Genomic DNA, 14,790 nt, shown 5'->3' with positions numbered 1-14,790 from the left:
TGTTTTACTAACAGAAGCATTACTGTGCAAAAGCAGCATTATTTTATTAATTTTAGAAGCAGAATGAAAAAATACGGCCTTGTCTTTCATGCATTAGTCTTAGCATTAGTGCATCCATGCGCAAAGCATTTCTCAAAGTCTTTGTGTTGGTGCATATTATTGTCCCAGCACTCTATTAGTAAACGTTACTGGGGCGTTAAATCGAGCACGTTTTATTTCGCAAAACCCTGCTCCATCAATTCCCCCTTTGATGGCATTTTTGAGCCATCACAAAAGTACCCATCATCCCATTTGCCACTTTTATTTTCATCAAAAGGTTTGTACTCTTTTCTCCCTTCATCATTCTCTGATCTAAATCTCTCATCGTTTCATAATATTGTCCTCTCATATCCTCTAATTCTATCTCTTCCCTCTTTTTGGCTTTTTGTTTAGTCTCTGATTCTATCCTCTTTTTCTTTCCACAACTACACTCACAACATTTATATGTAATTATTAATAAAAATATTACTACAGCTATTGAAATAATCAGTATTATTATTTTCCCTAATAAACTATTTTCAAAAGTAGAAAACCATATTCTTACCGAGAAAAAACCCTTACCTACTTTCTCCCAAACACCATCAACCTCTAGTTGGGTCACATTCTCATGTAATTTCGTAATATTCTTAATATACCCCTCAAGATTCTTACTTTTGTCAGGGATATAAGTACAGCAGTATTGAATTTTCAACATGCCAAGGACTCCACCCTCTTTTGACAATAAAATATCAAGGGCAAGTCGATTTTGCAAAACCATTGATCTAATTGCAACCGTTTTAGTATCAATCATTAAGAACCCACCAGTGGTATCTGTTGATAAAGAATCGACCACCGTAGACAATTTTCTAATTTCATGTGAATTTAGAATGACCCCAACTGAAGGTATCAGTGCACCAAAAATATCACCTACTATCTCTGAAAAACATGCTTTCTTTTCGCGTAGTAGTCCATGCTTTATTTAATTGATTTGATTATTTCTATATATGTGGTACACCTTGGGAAATACGATCCCAAAGTAACAACTGCCATACCAATGTGCAGGCAACCTGTAATAGGCACTTTTACCATACACATAATAAACTCCTGGGAAAACAGGATCAGTTCCTCCTTTCAATACCCATCGGCCAGGTATTAAGAAAGTATGTTCACATTCACTAGTACCAATGAAATAGTTATTATCGTCAGTTTTAAGTCTAAGCAAGCAAAGTTTCACTTTATGATACCAATCCAGAGACATTGCAGCATAAGTCTCACCCTTTTTGTAATTTCCCTCTCTAAAAGCCCACGGTGGTACATATGACCTCTGTTCAGCAGCTTTTCTATGGAAATCCTCTCTTCTCTTCTACCATATTAATAAAATCTTTTTCTACAGTCTGCAAACTACAAGTAAGGTTATTTCTATGAGCATACACTATATCTAAAGTCTGAGGAATATGGAAAAATTCTCCCATGTATTCTGCTTTTCTACCACCATACACCTTATTCATATCTTTTCTAATAGGATTTCTGTAAATACTAAATCCATGTCAGATTAATAGAACTCCAACTTCCCAGTGACATAGAACAGGCTTGTTAGTACACAACACGACACACCATACGTTAAGGTTAAGTGATGGTAAGTAACTTCCTCCTAGACAGGCAACGGTAATTGCATGCAGACGTAGCAATATCTCACATCCATTGTGTCTACAAACTCATAGAGTCATTTTGTAAAGACATTCAACGAGAAATCATTCATTGATTTATCCTGATGATAAATACTTTCATCTAACTGATCCACATTAGTATTAAGTGTTTCTTTAGTAACAGCATTCACTCTTTCACTTATTACAACATTAGTATTATTTTTGGTGTTAGTCACCATTAGAACAAGAACAATGACAGTTAGTATTAACCACATCAACATTAGTAGTAGGATACTACATAAGCAAGCTTTAATACATCATCTGGAGGGGCGCTAGAGGGCACCAAGCAAGATGGCCACACTTACGTGAGGCTCTTGCAGTTCGGGCAAAGATCCGACATTTATCCTCACCATCCTGGAAACATAATACACCTGCAGCAACTCCCCGAGTATCGCAACTCCACAGAAGCATATTGAGCCCAAAAAAGGAAACTTTCCTACCTGGAATACTGTGCAATTCGACATCTGAACTTCCCGACCGCGCTTCACAAAATGGCGGCGGTACGCGCTGCCTGAGCTGAACTGATTGGCGCTGCTGCAGATAGCTGAATCCGGGCAGCTGTGGCAGTACGGCTGCGAGAGTCGCCTGCGTGGAGAGACCCGCTGGGCTCTGGGGAGTGACTGACGACTGCTGTCCCCCTTCTGCTTGTCTGTTGCCGTACCCTCGATAACCAATCGCGATTGGCCGTGGCCCCACAGGCCGCTGTGAGGAGGAGCGGCCGGCGCATGGAGAGGGCCTGCTGCGGACCCGGATGATCCATTGGGGGGCGGCCGAAGTAGGCGTCCACTGAGAACCCAGAAAGACTGGGACTGCAATATATGTCCGACGCCGTCCCACTGAGATTGGGTTGGAGAGCCTTACACGCCCCGGGGGACCCTGCGGGAGGCGGCTGGGCCCTGCCGCTGATGCTCCCTCGCACCACAGGCTGATATGGGGAATTAGTGCGGCGACGGTGCAGAACACTGCGCGAAACTGCCCGGGCCCCACGGGAGACCCTCAGCTATCCTTGCGGTGGCAGCACCAGGAGGAGATCCGAGCGGCCCATCTCCTGCTGTGCTCCTGCTGCGGCACCTGAGAAACTGCCTGGGCCTAGTGGAAAGCCCTCAGCTATCCCTGATTTGCGGTGGCCGCGCCGAGAGGAAGCCTGAGCGGCTCATCTCCTGCTGTGCTCCCTTGGTGGCGCCTGCTGTTGGCGGGATCTGCCCTCCTGCGCTTCAACGTATGCTAGGAATTGTTGTGATCTGTGATGTGGGACCTGGGTCTGTCTGTGCGGCATCGTGGGATCTGCCTACATTTGGGGTGCTGCGCCCATCCCTTTTCTGGCAGCTCCGGCGACCTAGACCTGAATGACATGCACTGGGGGCGCTGAGCACAATAGAGCCTGCAGTGGGAGGACTTTGTGGCCCGTGGCCCTCATGGCCACTGGTGATTCCCCATAACTCCACTGATCCACGTGTTCTGGGTCTGCGAGTCGTGAAAGCACGCACTGAGAGGGTGCACAAGAAAAACGAACAGTAGCTGCCCGGCTGACATCGTGCAGAGACCGTACCTCATACTTTGCCTCCCAGGTGCCGGACACTCCGACTGCCATGCACGAAGACTGCTGAGAAGCGTAGTGTAAAATTTCCACCATCTCATGCTTGCAGAGGGTCACATCGCCACCCACAAACAGAGAGAAGGAAAGCTATATAGCATGGTACCTGCTCCCTCCTTCTGTCAGCACGCGGAGCGCTTATGGCCTTTGCCGCAACCCACGGACTGCACTTGCCTGGAGGAAGAAATGGATCTCCTCCGACCCCAACCAAATTGTAGGTCATCTCGGCGAGCAGTCATGGGGAAGCCAGATGGGAGGCAGCCAAAACTCTCCTTTGATACCCGGAAGACTTCCCGCTCCAAGACGGAGCCAGACGATGATCATACTGAGGCTCCAACCACATCCTAGGCGGACCTAAAGGAATTACTGCTTGTAATGCAATCGAGCCTGACATCAATAGAATCCAAAATGGACTCCATGTCCGCCAGGATGGACGGCCTAACGCATAGAGTGAAAAAACACGATGACCGCTTAACCGAGGCAGAGAGACGAATATCCGACTTGGAGGACGCGCCCAACGCTAACGCATTTTTATCGGTCCTCGTGGTGGAGAGGGCACACCATTCGCTGGTGGCCCCCCCGCGACCTATTATAGCCAAGTTATTAAACTATCGTGATAGAGACACGGCCCTCCGGCTCTCCAGAGAGAAAGGACGCCTCAAATATGAAGGAATGGAGATCTCTATCTATCCAGACTTTACTATGGCCGTGCAAGAACAGAGGAGGAAATTTCTCCAAGTCAAGAAGAAATTTCAACAGCTCAACATTCCATACGCCATGCTGTTCCCGGCCTATCTAAAAGTAACCTCCCAAGGTAAACATCACTTTTTTACTAACCCTCAACATGCCCAGGACTTCATCAAGACCCTACCCTAACAGCCTGAATACCGCCGATCTCCTGGACGCCAGGAAGAAGACAACAGAGGCGCTTCTGACATAGAATAAAACCATACAATGTAGACACTGGAATCGCTGATAGCGACATCGGGCCGATTCACAGAACTAACTTAAGACAAAATCCTAAACTTACTACCATTTTGGTATTCACAGAAGTCACTTACTCATTTCGGTATTCACAGAAAGCACTTACTCATTTCGGTATTCACAAAAGTTAGGAGTCCTAACTTTAGGACTCCTAAATGCCTTCTGTGAATACCGAAAGTCTTAAACTTAGGACTTTTCTCAGTTTAGGAGTAGTAAAGTTAGGACTCATAACTTTAGGATTCCTAAATGCCTTTTGTGAATATCGAAAGTCTGAAAGTTAGGATTTTCTCAGTTTAGGAGTAGTAAAGTTAGAACTCCTAACTTTAGGACTCCTAAATGCCTTCTCTGAATACCGAAAGTCTGAAAGTTAGGCTTTTCCTCAGTTTAGGAGTTGTAAAGTTAGGGCTCCTAACTGTAGGACTCCTAAACTGAGAAACATCCTAACCTTAAGGCTTTCGGTATTCACAGAAGGCATTTAGGAGTCCTAAAGTTAGGAGTCCTAACTTCTGTGAATACCGAAATGAGTAAGTGCCTATTGTGAATACCAAAATGAGTGAGTGCCTTCTGTGAATACCAAAATGGTAGTAAGTTTAGGATTTTGTCTTAAGTTAGTTCTGTGAATCTGGCCCATCATGTTTTCCTGTTGACTCTGGGACACCCTCACATGAGCTGTGGCCTGATGTTGGGGTATCATGACCCCTACTCACATATTATGGATTCACTACCGAATGGAAAAATACCTTATCCACACCGGACATTCTCCTGAGGTGGCTCACACTGGCCCTAGTTGAATAGTCGATGACACCCCCCGCTGATGTGACGCCCACACCTCCCTCTTAATCAGGCCACAAAACTCTGTAGGGTGAGGTGCATAGTACAAGACTTAAGCAGAAAATCCCCATTTCAGCCCCACTTCTTGGGGCCCTGGGATGAACACTATGCACCTGCACCGCCTCATACACTCTGACCTTTGATTAAGAAACAACACCAAAAGAGCTGTGAGCTCCACCAGAATCCATACCATGGTGGACTTACGATGTTACACCCGAACACCCTCACCACTGTGAGGTGTACCTGGTCGCCCTCTGGCTGCTGCCCACCAGGTGAACCCTAAACCTTAAATTTCGTAAAATGGTGGATAGTTTACTCACTGTCCCCTGTTGGGACTAGAGCATTCGGGACGGTTAGGGAGGGGGGAGGTATTTAGCACGGCAGGGTGGGGTTTCTGTTGTGGGAGGAGGGAGGGATCAGGGACTGTTCTTTCCGTAATTGTTCTGTACTGCACTTTTAAGGTGACATATGGTGATGTTTTATTACATAATGGCACACACTACTATCCACAACACTGTCATTTTTCACTCGTACGATGGAATCCCGCCTAAAACACTCCAGTACAACTTTTTGACATGGAATGTGCGTGGCCTAGGGAACCCCCGCAAGCGTCAGCATATCCTTGCATACCTTGACCGCCACAATATCACCTGCGCCATGACTCAGGAGACCCACTTATCTCCTAGCGCATCCCCCACCTTTGCTATCCGCTGGGCAAGTCATAGGGGCTTCTCATGTTATTCCTCTTATTCCGTGGGCACCTCAATCCTGGTAAAACATACTCTCCCATACACCCCCATTGGTTCCTACGCACACCCGCAAGGCTGATACAACATTCTATGGGGGAGACTCTCCTCACAAACCATCACATTGGTGTCTTGTTATGGCCCGAACACAGACGACCCAGAATTATTTCGGGTATTGTGGGCAAAGAGCCAGGATGTCGGCACTATGCATCTAATATGCGCAGGCAATTTTAACGTTACCATCCACCCGAACATAAACAGATCATACCCGCAACCGCACCACTATACTGCTGCACACCTAGCTCTTAAAAACATTGTGGAGGATCAGGACCTTGTAGACCCTTGGAGAACTCACCACCCATTGACTCGTCAGGGATCTTGCAATTCTACTGCCCATTCATCCAGGTCGTGGATTGATTATTGGCTGGTTGACAGGGGACTGGCAACCTGGACATCACACACATCTTATCTCCCCTGCACATACTCAGACCACTCTCCTGTACTGTTGACTCTCATGCCGCCACAAGCAGAACCCCCATACCTTTCGTAGCGCCTTAATCCAGAATCGCTGCTCGACGAAATAGCACAGGAGATATCAGACTTTTTCCTCCGTAACAATGGTTCAGTCCCTCAATATTCTACGATTTTGGAGGCTTTTAAAGTCACCATACGAGGCGTCTGTCTAGCTAAAAGTGCGGGAGTATTAAAAGATATCCATAACACAATCCGAAAACTGGAACTAGAAATAAAACAAACTGAGATGACCGTACAAACCACAACTTCTCCAACTCTACAAACGCATTTGTGCACCCTGCTCACGGAATACCAAGAAACAGCTGAGCGTGAATGCAAATTCAAAGGGAAATACCATACGGCTCGCCGTTATGATGAAAGGGAAAGACCGGGACGGGCTTTGGCTTCTTCAATACGACCCCACTGCTTCACTAACACTGTGCTTGAAATTGAGGACGAGGACGGCCTAACACATGGAAACTCCTCGGATATACTCGCTGCGTTTAGAAGGTTTTATAGAGCATTGTAACCAACCCACCGACAGGCCCCGGTGGACTTCGACTCATTCTTCGAAGACACTACCATAGCCTGGCAGAGAAACAGCCAGAGAAAGTTCCTTTTGGTGCATCACGAGGATGAGGAGATTATCTCCGCAATCATGCAGTTACAATCTGGACATGCTCCAGGACCTGACGGCTTCCCGGCTGAGTTCTATAAAACATACCGTCATCTAATTATCCCGATACTGAGGCACATCTTCGAGGAAGCCCGAGAAACCGGCATTCTCCCCCAATCAATGTGCGAAGCGCTCATTATCTCCTTGCCAAAACCAGGTAAACTGCCCACGCATCTAGATTCTTATATGCTCCTATCCCTTATAAACACAGATGCTAAGACCCTGGCTAAACTCATCGCAAACCGCATTAGCCCTCTGATGGTCCTCCTGGATCAATCGGGTTTTGTCCCGACTAGAAGCACAGCCCATAACCTGCGCACCCTGTTCGCACTGCTCCATGATATTGACTCGGAAGAAGATGCGGCCGCTATAATCCTTGTTGCCACTAAGGCATTCGACTCCCTGGAATGGTATTATCTCTCCTATGTTTTGGTACGCATGGGATTTCCTCCCCCTTTCCTAGCCTGGATTAACCTATTATATACAGGACTTCGAGCCACTGTGATGGTTAATGGCATTCTCTCTTCTACTTTCCCGCTAGGCAGGGGCACCAGACAGGGGTGTCCATTGTGCCCTCTCCTCTTTGCCCAGGCTGTTAAGCTCATGGCCGCCAAAATTCGACAACACTATCGAGAACATGCCATCATTTATCGAGAAAGACAAATACTCATATCGTAATATGCAGATGACCTTACTCTATACCTACGAGATACAGAAGTAAGTCTGAACCCCATAATATGATTATTCATTCTTTTTGGGCAGCTTACGGGAGTCAACATTAACTAGAGCAAATCCCAGATTTATCCCCTCACTGAATCCACCAAAAAATCCCAACCAGACTTCCCCCTTAACTGGTGCGATGACACTCTTACTTATCTTGGAATAATTATCTCTCGCAACCGTGAGGAATTCATGAGAGCTAATTACGGGCAGGTGCTGGACTCCATCACTGATAAAATTACAAGATGGATTGCGATGCCCCTGTCAATGGCCGGTAGAGTGGCTATTATTAAAATGGTTATACTACCTAAACTTTTATATTTATTTGTAAATATCCCCTACGCCCCCGGTCGTTACTTTTTCTCCGCGGTTAAGACTCAACTCATAAGGCTCACATGGGGAGGGAAGCAAGCCAGATTACGGTGGGATATACTCATGCGCCCGTTCTGTGCAGGCGGCTTCGCTATACTAGATGTCGAATTATACTTTAGCTGTGCACAGGCACATTATGCCCCATATTGGATGAAACCCCCCCCTTATGCCACATCTACCAATAGATGATGGATATATGACCCCCACCCCAAGCACCGCCAACCTTAGTATCCCTGCAGTCTCACGTCACCTAGTGGCTACTACCGTCCAATGCACTGTTAGCGCATGGCACGACCTTGCTAAAGCCACCCAATGCACATTAATGTATTCCCCTCTCCTACCCCTGCCTGGATGGCAGGACATCCCGGTTACGCAGGAGGGCGGCTGCCGCCGGCTTTTTCGTAAACTCTCCATTCACACCTGGGGACACCTCTACATAGGAGGGAAATTCAGCACTAGTGAGGACTTTTTTAAAGAACGATTCTATTACATAAGACTCTGCCACAATGTTAAAACCATCACACTCTCCTTCCCCCTTGAGCCCCCAACTATGCCCCCACTATATGTTTCATTGCAACAAGACGCTCCCGCACCTGTGCTCAATCTTATATCGTACAGTACAAGCCAACAGAAAATATGAGCCCCCTTTGGTCCGACAAAGATGGGAGGAAAAACTGGGATACTTACTCACTGAGGTGCAGTGGGCATACTGCTGTAGGCAAACGGGTGACATATCCGCCAGTAGTAGGTTTAGAATAATACATTACAAATAGGTCTACCGCCTATATTACACGCCTGCGCGAATGTACCGACTGAAGATTTGAGAGACTGATCGCTGTGACCGCTGCAAAAGCGAAGGGGCCGACTTTTCACACTTAGCCTGGGATTGTCCACCCAGAGAGCGACACTGAGAGGAGGTCCTAACCGCACTGGACCTTATAACAGGCCTACACATCCCTGTGGATCCCCTAACCACCCTGTTGGGGTACACAGAACCCCTGGCTGCTAAAATGCATAAATACACTTCCCTCGCGCTCCTTCTTGCTAAAATGAGAGTTGCTTGTAGATGGGACAGAGGAAGAGCCCAAAATTTAGGGACTGGCTCTAAGACCTAGTCTATTGCGAAAAGCAACTACATACATACGCAGACCTCCAACCCCCTTCATCATGCCCAAAGGACATCTGGGGCCCCTTACACACCTACTTACTGGAACACACCACTGACACAGATGCTGCGGCGCCGTAATGGCCAAAAAACACCTTGCTGAAGGCTTTATTACCCTCGCCCGCACACCTCTAACACTGGAGACAATAGGACAACATGCGACAAAACTCCACACATTTTTCTTGCCTGAAGTGCATCACCACCTTCGTTATACATCTGCTGATCATTGTGTATTAGTGGAAACATTCATTTTCCTTTTTTCGTAATTGTAAGTGTTTGATGCTGTATGATTACAACACTATCACTGCCTTTATAGCTCAATACTCCAACCAATGCGGCCGACCCGGAAGGGTTGTGGGTGGCTTGCTGTGAACTCCCCCACCCTGATAAACTACCATCTGCACATATGTAACATCGCAATGCCGGCCAGAATGTGGATGTAGGCAGTATGCTGTGATCTATCTCTTTCTATCATCAATAAAGGTTTTTACATTTTTTTTTTAAAAAGCTTTAATACAGCTACGTTTTAGACTAGGTTTTGGATGTTCAGTCACTGTAGCTTCTGCCATTTCGTATACTATACAAAAATGGATGTATGACGTTATAACGCATACTTTTACCACGCCTACCTTTACCACGCAATTTTTACAACGCAGGATCCATTACAACGAAGTACCATTACAACGCATGTATTTACAACGAATATACTTTTACAACGCATACCATTACAACGTAAGTATTGGTAAGTATATAATTTTTTTTAAATGTAAATTAATTAAAATTATTATAATTTAATTTAAATTAATTTAATTTAATGTAATTAATTTTATTTAATGTAATTTAATTTAATTTAATGGGATTTAATTTTAATTTTTCTTAATTTTTATCCTGTACCCCTGTACCCCAAAAACCCAAAACTGACCCTAAACCCTAAAAATACCCCTTTACCCAAAAACCCAAAACTGACCCTGAACCCTAAAAATACCCCTTTACCCCAAAACCCAAAACTGACCCTGAACCCTAAAAATACCCTTTTACCCAAAAACCCAAAACTGACCCTGAACCCTAAAAATACCCTTTTACCCAAAAACCCAAAACTGACCCTGAACCCTAAAAATACCCCTTTACCCAAAAACCCAAAACTGACCCTGAACCCTAAAAATACCCTTTTACCCAAAAACCCAAAACTGACCCTGAACCCTAAAAATACCCCTTTACCCAAAAACCCAAAACTGACCCTGAACCCTAAAAATACCCTTTTACCCAAAATCCCAAAACTGACCCTGAACCCTAAAAATACCCCTTTACCCAAAAACCCAAACCTATATTACTTTTAATAAAATTATATACTTACCAATACTTACGTTGTAATTGTATGCATTGTAAAAGTATCTGCGTTGTAAATACATGCGTTGTAAAGGTACTTCGTTGTAATGGATCCTGCGTTGTAAAAATTGCGTGGTAAAGGTAGGTCGTTGTAAAAGTTGTGTGGTAATGGTTGTATACCTACAAAAATATATAACAACTAGAAAAATATCTTAGGAAAACTCTAATAACTTTCTAGGCACTCAAAAATCCACCACCAATGTTATGTATCCAAACACTTCAATGTTTTAGGCTTTCTTATCTGCCCCCGTCTTTTTCTTTTTTTTAAAGTCTTTATTAAGTCTCCTTCAGGTCTTTTTGATCTTTCAATTTATTTTGACTGGATTTGTTGCACCTTAATTTTTCATAGTTTTCTTTAAGGCGGCTTCAGTTTGCTTTCATCAACTTGCTCAGTACCTTTTTCAGCTCCTCTCTTTATTTGATCAGTGCTTTCAATTTCTTCCAGTATCACGTAAGTCCATTCTGGAGCTGTATATCTCTTGCTCGGAATTCTTACTCTTTTTGTTTTTCGCACTAATTCTTTTTCTGATTCTTCTTGTTCAGTTTGACTTGAGACTTCATTTATCTGTTCTGGCTTTCTTTTTTCAAGAGTATATGTCAGTCTTTTCACACCACTTGGCCAATTATCTCCTTTTATCGCTTTCTTAGCTTGAACTTCTTCTTCACCTTCTTTTTCAGGTTTACAAGTTCTTTTATTCAACCCTTTTCTTTGCCGTGTTTGCTCCTTGCTTTCAGAGACTTTTTCTTGTTCAATGGCAGTCTTACTAGACCCAGTAGCTGGTGCCCATTTTACTTGGCTTGTGCTTGGTTGTTCATCATCCACAGGCTCATCAAAATCTGTCAATCTAGAATCTTTGGCATCACAAACTCTAGCTTCTGGTTTCTTCTTTTCTTTGACCAGTTGCTCCTCACCTTCTTCAAGTGGACTTGGGACTCTTCTTGTATGACTTGCATGAATCCAGTTTGGCAGGCCACCACACTTCACTGCTGTCGTTGTCACCAGAATAATCTGATAGGGTCCGTGCCACCTGGGTTCTAAACACGACTTCCTCATGTGTTTCTTGATAAGAACCAACTCTCCTGGACTCAGATCATGTGCTTGATTCGGCTCTGTTGTGGTTGCAATTTCTCCAACCTGATGAGACACAGAATGCACCAGATCAGCCAATATTTTGCAATAGTCAAGCAATAGATCATCAGAAATATTCATCAGTTTTTTTTCTGGTACAATCACTTGTCTCATCGCTCTTCCCATTAGGACTTCATGAGGACTCAATCCAGTCTTTTTTATCAGGAATACTTCTTATACTCATCAATACCAGGGGTAAACCGTCAAGCCATTCCAGTTTTGTGGAGGAACACACCTTTCCCAATCTATATTTTATTGTGCCATTAATTTGTTCCACTATTCCAGAAGTCTCTGGTCAATAGGCACAACAGAGCTTTTGCTCAAATTGTAATGCTGCACAACTTATCAAAATTATTTCATTATTAAAATGGGATCCCCTATCTGTTTCTAAAGTGACTGGAAATCCATACCTTGGAATCAATACTCTCAAAAGCAGTTTTGCTACGGTAAGGCTATTGTTCCTTATAGTGGGATAAGCCTCTACCCAATGAGAAAACAAACAGACAACAACCAACACATAATTTAGTCCGTTACATGTGGGTAACTCTATAAAATCTAGTTGGAGCCTTGTGAATAGTCCTGCTGCTTCCCCAATTCATCCCCAACTAACAACTGTTTTTCTATCTGGATTTTGCTGCAGACAGATGACACATCTCTGGCACAGACTCTCTGCAAAGACCCTGAAATTAGGGTTATACCATGACTGCTTGAAGAGCCTGATCATTGCATCTCTTCCAACATGTACAATTCCATGGTATACCCTTGCCATTTGGGAAAGTAAACAATCTGGCATGACTGGCCTCTCATCTGTGTACACTCATACCTCATCTTCTGCTTTCCTTGTGCAACCTGATTTCATCCAGAGCTCTTTCTCTTCTTCACTTGCCTCATCCTGCAACTGCCTAATTTCATCCCAAGTTTCTAAAGAGGAAAACATCAAGTGGCAATTGCCATTTTTCTTTTCCACCCCTCTGTTGATGGCAATTGAATTTTGTGCACAGAAACGCACTACTTGTTCTGCATATCTGCTGTTAGTTACATAATCATTTCCTGACTTATGTGCAGAACATATTACCACTGCAATCCTTTTTGACAATTGCAAGGCATCCAATAGATCTTTCACATTTTTCCCATTTCTAATAGGAGAACATGAAAAAGTCAGAAATCCCCTTTGCATCCATAACTGTCTAAAATTGTGACCCACCCCACAACCATATTGACTGTCCATAAATACGGTTACTCTCAAATATTTGCCAATTTTGCAAGCTCTAATCAGAGCAATTATTTCAGCAATGTGTGCAGATTTAACCTCAATTAGACAGGATGCTTCTAGAACGTCAGCCACTGTACACAGGACATAGGCAGAATTCAATATACCACTTTCATTTCTCAGACACAATCCATCACACTATCTGATCCTTTTAGTGGCGAATCCTTGATGCCTGGCCTTGGTTTCGTGCACAACTCTTTCACATCCAAACAATCATGATCTGCTTCCTCTCTTACTGCCTCACAAAATGGACCAGGTAACATGATTGCTGGGTTTAGGGCCGTACATCTCACCACTGTCACATTTTGCACCCACAATTACTCTCTCATAGCTAGTCAGCTGACTATAGGTCATGTGCTGGGTCTGTGCTCTTGTTAAAAGGATCTCAACAGAATGTGGCGCACATATTTTAACTGGATGTCCCATCACAATCGCTTCACTCTGTTCCAAACTCACACAAGTTGCAGCAACTGTTTTCAAACAACCTGGCAACGCTGCAGCCACTGAATCCAAAGTAGCAGAAAAATATGCCACTGGACGTCGTGCCATTCCATGTTTTTGGGTCAAAACTGATAATGCGCACCCAACTCTTTCACAACAGTATAATGCAAAATCCTTTCCATAGTCTGGCATGGCCAGTGCAGGGGCATGACAAAGACTGTCTCACAATTCAATGAAAGCTTTCATACTCTCATCATCCAACTGAATTGGATAAGTCACATCTTTGTGTGTCAACCTCTGTAGAGGTTTTGCAATCAGTGAAAAGCCACAGATCCATTGTTGGCAGTACCCAACCATTCCCAAAAACATTTGCACTTCTTTCTGAGTCTTAGGAGGACTCATTTGCTGAATCACACTGATTTTTTCTGGTGTCACTTTCCTGACTCCCTTCTTTATCTTATGTCCCAAATACTGAACATCCTGTTTACAAATTGTAATGTTGCTGGTGATACTTTATGTCCTTCTTCTGCCAAATGATTCAGTAAGGCAATTGTATCTGTCACGCATGGCTCTCATGTTTTTGATGTCACCAGTAGGCCATCACTGTACTGAACCAAAACTGATTTTCCTAGCATGATCAAAGTCTCCAAACGCCTTTTCAACATCTGATTAAAAATTGAAGGACTCTCTGTGCACCCATGAGGAACACTGCACCATGCCAAAACACAGTCTCCGAACCGGAAAGTGAATAAATACTGGCTATCCGGATTTAAAGGAATTGAGAAAAAAGCTTGATACAGATCAATCACAGTGTACCATTTTGCATCAGAGGGTATTTGATAAAGAATCACTGCTGGAGTTGGTACTATTGGACAACAGGGTACCACTATTTTATTGCTTTTTCGTAAATCCTGTACTATTCTATATTTTACGTTTGGCTTTTTAATTCCTATAATAGGAAAATTACAAGGACTCCTCAGTATTTCTCTTAGAATACCCTGCTCAATCGTTTGATCAATCACAGGAGAAACGTCTGCTATTATCTCAGGACTCATCTTATACTGTGGTGTGTTCGGACATGTTGCACCAAGTTTCACTGTAACCTGTAGAGGATCCACACCTTTCATCGAACCAATGTATTTTCCTGTAAAGTCCCATATATCAGACCTTACTGAATCTCTCAGCTCTTCAGGCAAATCTTGTTCCGGGAGAAGTAAAAACAACTCATCCACTTCTGTC

The sequence above is a fragment of the Lissotriton helveticus genome, chromosome 5_1 (genome assembly GCF_964261635.1).
Source record: "Lissotriton helveticus chromosome 5_1, aLisHel1.1, whole genome shotgun sequence".
Lineage (NCBI taxonomy): Eukaryota > Metazoa > Chordata > Amphibia > Caudata > Salamandridae > Lissotriton > Lissotriton helveticus.
This window is presented reverse-complemented; position numbering follows the sequence as displayed.